This window comes from Xenopus laevis, chromosome 1S (assembly GCF_017654675.1).
Source record: "Xenopus laevis strain J_2021 chromosome 1S, Xenopus_laevis_v10.1, whole genome shotgun sequence".
Lineage (NCBI taxonomy): Eukaryota > Metazoa > Chordata > Amphibia > Anura > Pipidae > Xenopus > Xenopus laevis.
The window spans coordinates 141,076,743-141,093,151 of NC_054372.1; the positions used below are offsets into that span (position 1 = coordinate 141,076,743).

General features: G+C 39.5%; 1 long non-coding RNA gene across 2 annotated transcripts in view; it reads right to left on the bottom strand.

The window, feature by feature from the left end:
• Positions 1 to 16,409, bottom strand: part of LOC121399484 — a 55,526-nt gene that overhangs the window by 11,416 nt on the left and 27,701 nt on the right. For both annotated transcript variants that reach the window (XR_005965068.1, XR_005965067.1), the window contains one exon: positions 14,438 to 14,565. This is a non-coding gene — a long non-coding RNA (uncharacterized LOC121399484). The remainder of the gene's footprint in view (positions 1 to 14,437; positions 14,566 to 16,409) is intronic.

A 16,409-nucleotide genomic window follows, 5' to 3' on the forward strand; every position in this document is an offset into this window, starting at 1 on the left:
TAAAAAGCTTAATAACTCAAACATGAAAAACAAATAATAAAAAAATGAAAGCTAACTGCAAATTGTTTTAGAATCTCTACATTGTACTAAATATTAATGTAAAGGTAAAAAACCTTAAGTAAAATTTGAAGTCTCTAGGCCAGTATCTTAGTAATAATTTTAAGGTTGACATGACATAGTGGGGTTTTTATTCGGTTTGGGGATTAGTGTACTGCATACTTCCGCTAGGTCATTATTTATTCCACCTCTGGAACATTGGATTATATATATATGCGTTAATAGTTGTATCATATGTGATTTCGGTCTTTTATAATATTCTGCATTGAAACAATCCGGGTGATTTATGAGTGGCCAGTTATTTTATTATGCTTGATATCTCTGCTGCTGTTATTGGTGTGTTAAGCATCTCCCTCTGTGTCTGGTTTTTTGTAACATAAGATTGATAAAGTCTTCAGATGGTTCCTCAGTTGAGTATATTTTCCTAAAGTACTCTTCAAATGCTGTTCATCAATTTTGGGTTGTTACATGGTGTGATGATAACTGGTTGGTGTTGTGCAGTGAGAATTGTTTTATAAACATATGTATCTATTAAGGTAATACACGGTGGGATACATAATTGCTCATGCCCCCTCCCTGTAAACCTCCAGTTAACTAGTTCAGGTGCAGAAGTAGATAGTGAATTAAAACACAACTTTTATTAGTCTCACTTAAAAGATCACGCTACAAAGACACATCATTGTGGATCCTCCTCAATGAAGCTGGACCATGTCCATAAAACAAACACATAGCTTAAAAACACATAGGTTGGAACAGTGGGGGAATAGTGCACTGATGTCCAATCAGCCACTATCACTACAAATATCGTCAGTAATGGGGTATATCTAAGTAAGTGAATTCCCCTATTTTTATCTGTACACATAAACAGATAATGCAGCACCCAGTTTTAGTTCAGGTATTTAACATTTAGTTCAAAAAAGCCTCAAAGAAATGGCACTCGCTCCTAACCTTAGAGCGATTGTATATTGAATTAGCCAAAAGACGTCTGTTCCAAACGCTGGTCAGAAGTCTAACCAGCCCTCCCAGACCACCCTTCCATTTGCCCAGAGTAATTCTGCCTAGCTACGTAGGGAGCAAATGGGAAAAGAAACTGCGACAAATAACCTACTACACGCCAATAGCCAACACCCAAATAACTTAATTAAGGGGATACCCACCGGTCAATATCTTCGGGTTAGGCGATTATGTAGCACACTGCAAGACTTCAAAGTTGAAGCAAAAAAACTTTATAATAGATTCAAGCAAAGGGGATACAGTCATAACTGTCTCAAAAGAGCCTATAAAAGAGCCTTAGAATCCAATCGAAACAATCTCTTAGCTCCCAAGACATACAAAAAATCAGTTATGCCAACTAAGTCAAATAAACAACCGATAAGACTTATTGGTGACTTTAGCTCACAGCATAAGGAAATCTCTGACATCCTTCAGAAAACTGGCATATCTTAGAACAGGATGCAGATCTCAAAGAAACTATAGGAGATCGTCCCCTGATAACTTATAGACGAAGCAAGAATTTACGTGACCGTCTCATTCATAGTCATTATAATAATCCGTCCAAACCAACTTGGTTGACGTGTAACATCAAGGGATGTTACAAGTGTGGGGACTGTCTGGCTTGCCCATTTGTACGTAAGAGCACAACCCTCTATGGCAGACTTGACATAGAAGAATACACTATCAAACAGTTTATAAATTGTAAAACCATGGGAGTCATATATGTCATGGAATGTAAATGCGGAATGAGATATGTCGGCAAAACGAAAAGAGAATTTAGAAGACGGATTTTGGAACATGTGGGCGATGTTCGCAATAAGAGAAATACAACGATTGCAAACCACATCAATACACACCATAGTGGTAATAGTGGAGTGATGAAATTTATTGCTGTAGAACATATCAAATCTACCTCACGAATTGGAGATATTGACAATAAGTTACTTAAATGTGAAGCTGAATGGATTTACTGGCTTAATAGCAAGGCACCAAGTGGCCTGAATGAAGGATTTATATTTAGCCCCTTCCTATAATTTTAGATTACACTAGAATTCGCTCCCTATGTATACTCTCTCTCTTTTCCGGTTTGTCCTTCCTGTTTTCTGAAGTCAGCTAATTACATTGTACCACTACTAAGAATACAATGTATATTGTACACAATGGGTCACTTTCTCTAAACCTCAAAGGATGTGGGCGTGGCCAGAATTAAGATGTGTCATAGCTCCCCCCCTGTCAGTTAAGATATACAGCAGTGCGCTTATGCGCAACCTGACAGGGAGAAATGGGAGTGCCCACACATAGCATTCTGTGATGCGGATTACGCACAAGGAGGCAGTGCTCAGTGGGAGGGAACAGCGCAAATTGTAGCCTAAGGAAAAGAGCCGCGCGTCACGGTAAGCTGGTGACATATGCGGAAATAGGGGCGCGTCCATTGCATGGACCGCATTGGACGACGAAGAGACGCACGTCACGTGACGTAAGTGACGTATGCGGAAGTCAAGACGCATGTATTGCGCATACCCTATTTAAACGCTCACAAGACACGCGAAATTCACTTATGCCCCTGAAGAAGCCGGTTTTCCGGTGAAACGCGTTGGGTGGCATAGGTGGACAGTGGGGGACCAGCCCCCATTTGCTCCCTACGTAGCTAGGCAGAATTACTCTGGGCAAATGGAAGGGTGGTCTGGGAGGGCTGGTTAGACTTCTGACCAGCGTTTGGAACAGACGTCTTTTGGCTAATTCAATATACAATCGCTCTAAGGTTAGGAGCGAGTGCCATTTCTTTGAGGCTTTTTTGAACTAAATGTTAAATACCTGAACTAAAACTGGGTGCTGCATTATCTGTTTATGTGTACAGATAAAAATAGGGGAATTCACTTACTTAGATATACCCCATTACTGACGATATTTGTAGTGATAGTGGCTGATTGGACATCAGTGCACTATTCCCCCACTGTTCCAACCTATGTGTTTTTAAGCTATGTGTTTGTTTTATGGACATGGTCCAGCTTCATTGAGGAGGATCCACAATGATGTGTCTTTGTAGCGTGATCTTTTAAGTGAAACTAATAAAAGTTGTGTTTTAATTCACTATCTACTTCTGCACCTGAACTAGTTAACTGGAGGTTTACAGGGAGGGGGCATGAGCAATTATGTATCCCACCGTGTATTACCTTAATAGATACATATGTTTGTCACAATTGTTATAAATTAACTTGCGGGTGCACTGCTACGTTGTTTCAATTTTGGTGCTCGGTCACTTTGTGTAGAGAATTTTTTTATACTCAGAAATTAGGTACAGTAGAAACCCCATTTTATATTTTCAAGGAACCAGGAAAAATTATGTAAAATCCAGGAAAATATAAAATCAGGGGCATGAGATAAATAAATGTATTCTTTACGTGTACAAAGGTTATAAGCACTTTAACTCTGAAATATAATATTCACATTGTTATTGACTAGGGTTAAGCATTGCAGCATTAATGTTACACTATGGAGAGTATATGCAAGACCTCTCTGGCAGCACATTTACAGTGATTTGTGCATGACTGTATGAGGTGCAGACTAATTGGAATTGACTATTTAAAGGCAGAACCATTTTATTTGACGAATAATAAAATTCATAGAGGAAAAAAAACATTTTGGGAACATAACATTTTTACGTAAAGGATTACGGTATGGTGGTTCATATTACAGAAAGCTCCCTTAAGTGGAAAACTCAAGCTCCCGAGCATTTTCATTAATAGATCCTTTACTTGTACTACTCGATGTACCATGGGGTTTTCAAAGGTGCTGAGCTTCAACCTACCATCTATCTATCTGAATAAACAGGTACCTGAAAACTGGGGTTTTTTCTAATTTCCATAATCAGATCAAAATGGCCGTCATATTAAATCTGTGCCACTTGATAGCACTGCCTATGACATGTAACTACACTGTAAACCTATCCCAACATGTTTACCAGCAGTTCATATGTGGGCTCTCCATAGAGTGGGATTAGCTATCAGCATGCAATAACAACTACCTCTCAGGCTAGCAATGACATCAACAACATGAAATCTGTTTGCAATGATTCTGACACTTCTGCACTCACATAGTGATTCTGTGTCAGCACACAACTCCTCCAATGTTTCAGGTGCACGTTCAATGGTGGCCACCCCACACCGTAGACAATTCAATGTAGATAAGAACAGCACCTTCTTAATAGGATAAAAGGCCTTTATTTAATCATGGCACAGACCAACAGCAGCAACGTTTCAAGCCATCTCTGGCTCTTTATCAAGCGCACTCACAGCTTAACTGCCCCCTTCTTATTTTAGCTAGTGGTTTAGCCCAGATTCCTTACTGGTCAAGCTCTCTTTCCTACTGTCCTGGTATTGACTGTGAAGCCCCATCCACCATATCTATAAGGACACCTTACTGATTGGCTAAACACTTTCCCATCATGCACTGGTACCAGCTGTAGGAAAAACTAAATGTTGGCAAGAGAAGGCAGTGAAGGGAATAGGATTTTATCTCCCATCAGCAACAGCCAATCAGTCTGCCAGCTCAACATAATGATGTTTTGCCAGGTAAGGACACAACCAAATTTTCTTACCTCAAGGGGGTGGCTCTTAGGATAAAGTTGAGCTGGTGATGTGCCATTTGGTCTTAGGTATTTGTCAGAGTAATTTTTAGTTAAATCCCCAATTTGTGGATTTGGACACCGGGAACAGCTTGTGTTGTAACTAAAGCCCATGGCTGTCCCACCAACCCAGATCTAAAAGCATCCATGTGCAGTGTGAACATACCTACTATGCCCCCTGACATTGCACTTGTACTAAATCATGTTTTAATGTATAAAATGTGTATAGTGATATCTCCAGTGAGACAAGCTGGAATCAGTAAGACTTTAGAGCAGGGCGTTCCAACCTGCAGATTGCAGTAAGTGAACTACAAAGTGACAGTTAAAACCAGTAGTGATATTTACAAGATTGTAAGATGCAGCTTTAGAACAGAGGTAAGGGCAGTACAGACGCTCTAGAGGCATATATTAGGGGAAATGGCATTGCATGTGTACTAAATCATGTTTAAATCATGTCAGTCAGTAACACTTTAGAGCAGGACTTTCCAACCTGCAGATTGTAGCTGTATTTCAACTACAAAGTGACCGTTGGAAACACTAGTGACAGTTACAAGATTATCAGATGCAGCTTTAGAGAGGTAAGTGCAGCACAGCTACTATAGGAACACATATGATGGAAAATAATATGCATTTGAACTGAATCAGGTTTTAGTCATGTTAAGAGTAACTTTTCCAGTAAGGCAATGTGGAGTTAGTAAGTGCAGCACAGACATGCTAGCGACACATTTTAGGGGAAATAATGCATGTGTACTAAATCAGGTTTAAATAATTTAGACTGGAATGGTCAGTACCAGTTTGTTTAGGAGATGTTAGGTGCTTTTATACAATATATCATACGTTAGGGCTGCTATTAGTGATGATGGCCACCTAAGCAAATTAACATTGGGCCCTGGTCCCTAGATTTATATTTGGGGAAAAATCTACTGCTTTGGAACATTGTATTGATTGAACAACGTAGCCTACCTTAACCGCATTTAAAATTTCTCATTTTAACTCGTTTTGTTACATGGCACGGGTGGATTTGTGGTTTTACAGGGAAGAATAGCCCTCTTTTAAGATAGAAAGGTAGTCTTGAGACCACAGTCCCCAGCATCCTACTGTCTCCCCATGTGGGGTCCCAGGGCCTAGAAAACAATCAGGCAGCAGTTTCTTGGGACTTCTCCACCTCTGTACTATTTTCCTTTTCCTACTTCCATTTCTTAAGCGTGGGTTTTGGTAATTTTTTTATCTTTTTTTAAATATTTAATAAATTCATTCTCTCAACACCTATTAGCTCAAGCTTTTTTAACAACCAATTTGGATTAATTTTTTCAGTGTCAATCTGAGATTTCAATTAGCACCATGTCCGTTCTGAGAATTAAAAAATGCACTGGCATTTCAGGTACACAGAGGCCCAATCAGCCCATATAGAAGCCCAAACAGGCCCCACCAGCCCACTAAATACTGACTTTCTATGGGACCTTATAGCAGCCCCTCTAGCATTTGCCAGAACCCACAGATTGCCAGTCTGGGCCTGATTAGCACTAGCCCTCACACTTAAATGAAGTATTTTTAAATGTGTACAACCTAATGGTCATGAGTAGTTGGTCCTACATAGGCAAGCAATTAATACACATTTCTCTACCTCAACACGCTATTAATTAAGCACAAGCACTTTGATTTGTCAATTAACTTTATTTATTTAATCCTCAGTAATTAACAAATGAATTATATTTGAGATGTTATGCTAAGTTATTTCAACTTTTGATAACTGCACTAAGCACTTTGTCAGTAGGTAAAATACTGAGAATTGGTGAGGTGGTGGAGAGAGAGGGTTTATTTACTATTTTTCTTTAATAAATTAAATGTCAATTGGGTAATCGATACCTCCTCTTCCCAAAAATGAAATTCCACATATAATTAACAAGGGTCCAGTATTCTCTCTTTTAATTCAATTCAATGTTAACTATTTGGATTGTGAGTGGAGGGCAGCCAGGGTATGGCATACACAGGCAGAGTAAGGCAGGCAGAATATGAAACCCACAGGCAGTGTAGGATAGGCACAATATGGACCACACAGGCAACAATGAAAAAACAGAGTATGGCACATACAGGCAGAATAGAACAAGCAGAGTATGGCACACACAGACAGATTAGCACCAGCAGATTATTGCACATACAGGCAAAACACTGCAGGCAGAGTATCTCACACACAGGTAAAGTTGGCCAAGCAGAATGTGTAACACAGGCAGAATAGGGCCGGCAGAATATAGAACACACAGGTAGCATAGGGCAGAAAGAGTATGGCAAACGCAGACAGATTAGTGCAAGTAAAGTATTGCAAATACAGGTAGAACAGGCCAGGCAGTAGGGAAGGCAGAATGTGGAATACAGGCAGTGTAGGGCAGAAAGAAAATTGCACACAAATGTAGAGTAGGGCATACAAAATATATACACACACACACATATAGCACATGGAATCAGAGTATGGCACACACAGATAGAGTAGGAAAGACAGAATGTGGAACAAAGAGGTAGCGTAGGGCAGAAAGTGTGTGTAACATAAAGTATAGCACATGCAGGGAGAATAAGACAGGCAGAGTATGACACATGATGTGCTTGCCATTGTTTGGTTCTTGCAGAGTTTCCTCTATGCAATATGTGATGTTATATGCATATATATTATGTGAATTCTTCTGTATTTGTCTGCTAAAGTAAGTGATTGTGTTGTTGGCCTACTTAAAGCTTTATTTTCTACTCCATCTGGGGTTCCCTTTATTGATCAATAGTAATATTTCATATGCATCAATACCAATACTCAGAGACTTGCCATATTGTTGGATGAAGGATAGGATGTGTGGCAGGCCCTGCTTCGGCTTTGTTATATATAACCAACTACTGTAAACTTTGTTTCATGTGATTCAATTTTGATGCATTGAAATGTGGTCATATCTCAAAGGAGCCTAAGGAGAGGAAATGATAGGTTCAACAGAAGAAGGGAGAGGAGGCATACCTCTGTTTATGTCTATTGGGTTGGTTATGGTGCCATTGATGAGTAGCTTAGCTTGAACATGAGTGTATATTTTTCTGATACAATATGTGAAGGTGTCACCCAGCATTCTAATATGGAGTGCACTAAAGTAAAAGAGCCATAACATTTTATCAAATGCCTTCTGTCTCAAGGCTCAAAGAGAAGTCTCTACTTTCGTTGTTCCTAGCAAAAAATATTGTAGCAGTTATTGCCATCCTAATTCACCGTGTCGACTGTCACTTGCATGCAAAGCCAAGCGGTGCTTCATTAAAGGAGTGCTTCACTTTTCTATTAAATTCTAACTTGTTATAGAATGGTTACTTCTAAGGATATTTTGCTTTGGTGTTTTTTTTTCTTTTTAATAGTTTTTCAAATATTTGCCTTCTACCTTCTAGCTTTAAAATAGAGGTCACTGGCCACATCTAAAAAAAAACAAATATAAGGCTACACATTAATAATTAATGCAACTTTTTATTACTTCTCATTCTGTTCAGGCTCTATCCTATTTATATTCCAGTCTCTGATTCAAATCAGTGCATGATTGCTATGGTAATTTGGATCCTAGCAACCAGATTGCTGAAACTGCAAACTGGAGAGCTGGTGAATAAAAAGCTTAATAACTCAAAAATATAAATCAAGTAATAATTAAAAAAATGAAAGCCAACTGCAAATTGTTTTAGAATCTCACTCTCTACGTCGTACTAAATAATGTATGAATGTAAAGAACCTTGAACAAAAGTTGAAGTCTCTAGGCCAGTATCTTAGTAATTAGTTTAAGGTTGACATGACATAGTGGGGTTTTTATTCAGTTTAGGGATTAGTGTAGTGCATACTTCCACTAGGTCATTATGGAAAACAGGCAGCATAGAGGCAAGCAGGGTATGACACAAGCAGGCAGCATAGGGCAAGCAGAGTATGGAAGACACAAGTAGTGTGGCACAAACACAGGTAGATTGGGACAGGTAGATTGGGGTAGGCAGAATGTGGAAAACACAGGCAGCATAGGGAAGGCAGTGTATGGCACATACAGCTAGAGTAGAGCAAGCAGAATATGGAAGACAAGGACAGCATAGAGGCAAGCAGTATAGCACACACATGTAGTGTAGGGCAGGCAGAGTAGGGCACACACAGATAGAGTAGGACAGGCACAATATAAAACACATAGGCAGCATATGGCAGGCAAAATATGGAACACACTGCCAACATAGGGCAAGTAGAGTATAGCACACACAGGCAACATAGGGCAAGTAGAGTATAGCACATGCAAGCAGCATAGCGTAGACAGAGTATAGCACACACGGGCAGAAAAGAAAAGGCAGTGTATGACAAACACAGACAAGTTAGCACAGGCAGAGTATTGCACATACAGGCAGAACATGGCAGGCAGAGTATGGCACAAACAGGTAAAGTAGGGCAGGTAGAATGTTAAACACAGGAAGAATATGGCAAGCAGCATAGAGACAAGAAGAGTATTACACAAACAGGTAGCTTCGGGAAAGCAGAGTACACACATGGAGTACACAAGCAGAGTATGGCCCAAACAGGTAGCTTTGGAAAACATCGACAGCTCAGGGAAAATAGTGTATGGCACATACAAACAGAAGAGTAGGCAGGCTCTATCCTATTCATATTCCAGTCTCGTATTCAAATCAGTGCATGGTTACTAGGGTAATTTGAATCCTAGCAACCAGATTGCTTAAACTGCAAACTAGAGAGTTGGTAAATAAAAATATAACTCAAAAAAAAAAATGAAAGCCAACTGCAAATTGTTTTAGAATGTCACTCTCTATATCAGGGCTGTTCAACTGGCGGCCCGCGACCCCCCTTTATATGGCCCTCCACATCAAAGTCTGCCTGCTGTGTCTGCTTACCATTTGTAAACTTTAAAATGTATCACTACAGAGATTGACTGGCCCCTGCATTGTTTAAACCTCAAATTCAGACTAATCCCCTGCATTGTTCATACCTGTGATCCCCTGTATTGTTCACACTTGTGACACCTCTATTGTTCACATCCTAAAACCCTGTACTGTTCACACCTGAGACCCAGACTGAAACTGCCCACATTGTTCACACTTTATATAAAATGCTAAAAAAAACAAATATAAGGCTACACATTAATAATTAATGCTACTTTTTATTACTTCTCATTCTGTTCAGGCTCTATCCTATTTATATTCCAGTCTCTGATTCAAATCAGTGCATGATTGCTATGGTAATTTGGATCCTAGCAACCAGATTGCTGAAACTGCAAACTGGAGAGCTGGTGAATAAAAAGCTTAATAACTCAGAAATATAAATCAAGTAATAATTAAAAAAATGAAAGCCAACTGCAAATTGTTTTAGAATCTCACTCTCTACGTCGTACTAAATAATGTATGAATGTAAAGAACCTTGAACAAAAGTTGAAGTCTCTAGGCCAGTATCTTACTAATTAGTTTAAGGTTGACATGACATAGTGGGGTTTTTATTCAGTTTAGTGATTAGTGTAGTGCATACTTCTACTAGGTCATTATGGAAAACAGGCAGCATAGAGGCAAGCAGGGTATGACACAAGCAGGCAGCATAGGGCAAGCAGAGTATGGAAGACACAAGTAGTGTGGCACAAACACAGGTAGATTGGGACAGGTAGATTGGGGTAGGCAGAATGTGGAAAACACAGGCAGCATAGGGAAGGCAGTGTATGGCACATACAGTTAGAGTAGAGCAAGCAGAATATGGAAGGCAAGGACAGCATAGAGGCAAGCAGTATAGCACACACGTGTAGTGTAGGGCAGGCAGAGTAGGGCACACACAAATAGAGTAGGACAGGCACAATATAAAACACATAGGCAGCATATGGCAGGCAAAATATGGAACACACTGCCAACATAGGGCAAGTAGAGTATAGCACACACAGGCAACATAGGGCAAGTAGAGTATAGCACATGCAAGCAGCATAGCGTAGACAGAGTATAGCACACACGGGCAGAAAAGAAAAGGCAGTGTATGACAAACACAGACAAGTTAGCACAGGCAGAGTATTGCACATACAGGCAGAACACGGCAGGCAGAGTATGGCACAAATAGGTAAAGTAGGGCAGGTAGAATGTTAAACACAGGAAGAATATGGCAAGCAGCATAGAGACAAGAAGAGTATGACACAAACAGGTAGCTTTGGGAAAGCAGAGTACACACATGGAGTACACAAGCAGAGTATGGCCCAAACAGGTAGATTTGGAAAACATCGACAGCTCAGGGAAAATAGTGTATGGCACATACAAACAGAAGAGTAGGCAGGCTCTATCCTATTCATATTCCAGTCTCTTATTCAAATCAGTGCATGGTTACTAGGGTAATTTGAATCCTAGCAACCAGATTGCTTAAACTGCAAACTAGAGAGTTGGTAAATAAAAATATAACTCAAAAAAAAACAAATGAAAGCCAACTGCAAATTGTTTTAGAATGTCACTCTCTATATCAGGGCTGTTCAACTGGCGGCCCGCGACCCCACTTTATATGGCCCTCCACATCAAAGTCTGCCTGCTGTGTCTGTTTACCATTTGTAAATTTTAAAATGTATCACTACAGAGATTGACTGGCCCCTGCATTGTTTAAACCTCAAATTCAGACTAATCCCCTGCATTGTTCATACCTGTGATCCCCCTGTATTGTTCACACTTGTGACACCTCTATTGTTCACATCCTAAAACCCTGTACTGTTCACACCTGAGACCCAGACTGAAACTGCCCACATTGTTCACACTTTATATAAAATGCTAATGGGACACCAGTACTGTGTCACTGTATGTAGTACATATTAGACTGGTCCTGATTCCTGTCTCCTGCTCTGTTCTGCCTTCCATATGCTCCCTGTGTGTGCCATACTCTCTGCCCTAGGCTCCCTGTGTGTGTCATACTTTGGTATTTGTTCTGGGGGTTTGTTAGCAATTGAAAATTATTGTTAGTGGCCCCTAAGGTGTTTAATCATATGATGGGGTACTGTATTATACACAGGGGAGGCATATGGATTTATGGGTATGTCTTATATGACTTAACTTTTTTCACATATGAGTGACATCCTTGCCAGGGCAGGCACAAGGTAGTTTGGCACCCTAGGCAAAAGCTTCACTCAGTGCCCTCCTGTCTTTTATTATCATTTCCCTCCTTACCATGGTGGTTTTTCAATAAAGAGAGCAAGAAAGTGTACAACATTTTTTCATTTATATTACTGCTCCCTATAACTGTACCAAGCAAGCCCAGCAGCCATCCATAATACACCCCACCCGTACCTGTACCTGCAAGCTCAGCAGCCATTCATCATACAGCCCTCCTTCAGCCATCATATTGCCCCCAATCTTTACCTGTGCCAGCAGCAGACAAAAATAAATCTGATCACATCATATTGCCCCCAAGTATTTATGTACCTGTGCCAGCGCCCAGCTCAGCAGCAACAGCAAACATATGGGCCCCAAATCTGTACCTGGCTGTGCCAGCAGGAAGCTTCACACTTTACAGTAATAGAAAGAATGTCTTCAGTTCAGTGAAACTGTGCAAGGCTGAGAGCAGCGAGAGCCACACCAAGCAGCCCGCCAGCTCTCTGTCACCCAACACATCAGTGACATCATTGAAGCGTGTACGCACCTCGCGCTGCACTACCACACAGAAGGAGCTATTACTTGCCAGCAAGAAGGAGAAGGTGAAGGAGATGGATTCCACCCAACTGGGTAACCATGATTACTGAAACAAATTATTAAATAAACGCTTGAAAAAAACAAAAACATTAAAAAATGGAAAAAAATCCCCTTAAAAGTATGCCCCTTAATGATGGCGCCCTAGACAGCCGCCTACTCTGCCTACCCCTAGTTCCGGCCCTGATCCCTGCAGTGAGCATCAACCATTTGATTTTTTGGTGTGCTATTAATATGGACATGGTCTTGCGGTAACATGGTGTGGTTTAAAGTGGGTGTGGTCTAAAAACAGGGAGTGGCTAACACTGGCTTCCATTAATGGCCCTCCACCATGTAGATTAGAAAAATTCCGGCCCTTGGTACCATAGAATTTGTACAACTCTGCTCTATATCATACTAAATATACATTTTAAAGGTGAAAAACATTAAACAATTATTACTTCACCTCTGGAACATTGCATTATATATATGCTTTGATAATTGTATCATATGTGGGTTCAGTATTTTATAATATTACACTATATAACAATCTGGGTGATTTATGTGTGGCCAGTTATTTTATTATGCCTGATATCCCTGCTGCTATTATTGGTGAGTTAAGCATCTCCCTCTGTGTCTGGTCAATTTCTAATAGTTTGGCTTTTTGTAACATAAGATTGATAAAGTCTTCAGATGGTTCCTCAGTGGAGTATATTTTCCTAAAGTACTCTTCAAATGCTGTCAATCAATTTTGGATTGTTACATGGTGTGATGATAACTGGTTGGTGTTGGGCAGTGAGAGATTTTTACTCTGAAATTAGGTACAGTAGAAACCCCACTTTACCTTTTCAAGGGACCAGGAAAAAATATGTAAATGTAAAATCAGTGAAATGAGCATAATAAATGCATCCTTTAAGTATACGAAGGTTATAAGCACAGGTCTCTTTTACTCTGAAATACAATATTTACTTTGTTATTGACTAGGGTTAAGCATTGCAGCATTAATACTTATTTAAAGATATGGAAACCATGGGTGAAATTATATAAAAATCAGTACTAATAAGATATTAACTTTAAAAAACTATCATATACTCTAAGATAATTGTCTTCTTAATGCTTAAAGGTGAAGTAATGGTGAGGAAATGATATTAGAGAGTAGGACAGAATTTGAAAAGATAATTAATCGAATGCACTAATGCAATATACCGTACAGTACACATACTAACAGTACACATACTAAAATATATTGAAGCTGGATTGCTAGTAGCTATGCTAGAGACACACCAACCCAGACAGACCTACAGACAACCATGTGCATTTTGACAACTCCTAGTATACCCCCCTGATATTGCACTTGTAATAAATCAAGTTCTAATCATGTTTAAAGTGTGTGTAATAACATGTCCAGTGAGGCAAGCTGGAATCAGTAACACTTTACATCAGGGCTTTCCAACCTGCAGACTGGAAACACTAATGACAGTTACAAGATTATCAGATGCAGCTTTAGATCAGCTTTAAGTGTTGCACAGATGAACTAGGGACATATATTAGGGGAAATGGCATTGCATTTGTACAAAATCATATTATAAGTATGTATAGCACATTTTTCACAAGGCAAGCTGGAATGAATAACTAGGAAACCAGCCAAAACGTTGCTTGTCCTAAAATCAAGTTTGGGGAGGGGGTTTCCATAAGTTTCTGAGTGAGGCTAAGTAAAAATGTCCTGATTTGGGCTATTCAGAGCATATATGTTGGCTACCATGTCTTTTTTTGTCTGATATCTGATTTACACAATATTAAATAGTGACATATATATCAGGTCATCCAATTTGTTTGGCAGAGATGTGCAAATAAGACTGGCTGCTCCCCTTTGTTTTTTCTTTATATAGTGCTGATAGGAATTCACGTATCCATGCCGCTTTAAGTACACTGGTATCTCCTAATTTCCAGAGGGTCTTTAAAAATAATATTCTATTGGGTTTTAGTTTCTTGAGATTTGTTAATATCTTTTTCTTTTGATTGGTGAGGTCAACCAACCTACATTCCAAACTATCTGTCTCATATGTTGTTTGAACATGTGTAGCGAGTTGGTTGTGATGTTACCTGTATTCATCTAACTGTTCTGTCATGAAGTCTTAACTGTGCATTATTAGGTATGCCCTGGCTCCATCCACCCGGTAATGTTCTAGCCTCTTCGACCTTCCAAAACTTTTGTGGGCCAAGCTTGTGTACTAGAGACAGTAGAATTAAGAGAGAGAGATTGACATTATAACTTAAATAACAATCATCTAATTACATATTTACAATACCAATATTTGCTCCTGTTTTTCAGTATCTTAACATTTCAGGACAGCTCATTCCTGTTCTGTTGGGTAGTGAGAGTTTTCTACTCTAAAATTAGCTGCAGCAGAACCCCTATTTTTCAGAGGGACCAGAAAAACTTTTGCTATAATTAGGGAAAATAAAAATTTGGGGAAAGCAACATATTCCTTGAAGGGGTTGTTCACCTTTACATGCACTGATTTGAATAAGAGACTTAAATATGAATAGTAGAGCACCTGAATAGAAGGTTGAGCAATCAAAAATAGCAATAAGAATAAATATATAGCTTTATAGAGCATTTTTGGTGAGGACACTGACCTCCATTTGAAAGCTGAAAAGAGTCAGAAGAAGGCAAATAATTGAAAACTATAAAAAGATAATAACAACCAATTTATAAGTTGCTTAAAATTGGCCGTTCTATAACATACTAAAATTTGACTTAGATAAACCACCCTTTAAGTACTCAAAAGATTTAAGCACAGAAGTCTGTTTTACTTTAACTTATTCTATTTACGACAAAAAAAATAATTAACATCCAGGAAAATATAAAATCAGGGAAATGTTACTTTGTTAATAACAAGGGTTAAGGATTGAAGCATAATGTTACACTATGGGGGGCATGTGCAAGGCCTCTCTGGCAGTCACATACACAAGCTACAGCAATAAGTGACTTGTGTATGACTAATTAGAATTGACTATTCACAGGCACAACCAAGGCATGCAAACTGGTTACCATTTTAAACCTCTTTTTTTCACTAATAATAACAGTCATAGAGAACAAACGGCCATTTTTATGTGAAATCTGGAAAACGTTATATAAAATCAGAGAACATCTCTCACTGAAATGCATTATAAATTGGTGGGACAAAAAACAAAGAACAATGTAAAATATCTGAAAAATGAAATCAGGGTAGTAAAAATTGAAGTTTCACTGTAGCTGTGTGGCTTTAAGGTACTCTTTCAAAGTTTTAAGGCTAACCAAAACCAGAGGGAAGGTGGCTTTGGGTCCATGCATTTCATAAGCAATGCTTTCCTGGCGTGGAACAGTATAGATCGCCATAGGTCTCTCTTTGCATTTAGCGGGAAAATCTCATCTATCACCCCCAGTACACAGACTTGTGGAGACATAATTTTGGGGAAGGTAGTTTTGTCCTGGATGTGGGACATAAATCTATCCCAGTATTTACTGATTTGAGGGCAGTTCCACATCATATGAACATAACCAGCCGCCTGCTGTTGACACTTTGGGCAATATGCTTTATTTATCTCACCCATTTGGCTTACGCGCAGTGGTATGATGTGAATCCGATGTAATAGCTTAAACTGGATAAGCCTATCTCTATTAGCAACGAGGTACTGGTACGCTTTGTCTTTACTCTCCTCCCATTCTTCTGCTGTTAAAGTGGGGATATCTGAATGCCAAGCCTCATATGCTTTGGCAAATGATGAGGGAATTGCGGAGAGTAATTTCCCATATAGGTTGGTAACCATTTTTTTTTGGTTTGGCGATTTAAGGGCCTCTAAAAAGGGAGGTGTTACCAGTTCCACTCTGGTTGATGTGAATTGTGCTATGAAGGCATGCCTATATTGTTGGTACACTAGTTGGTTAATTTGGACTCCGGGATGAGACTGTAATAGTTGTTCTCTGGTGAGCAACTGCCCATCCAGCGCTGCATCGCCCAAAGTCCTGATCCCGGCCCTTGGCCACCTCATATATGTTAGGAGTTGTTGGAAATGGGGAAAGTGAGAGTGG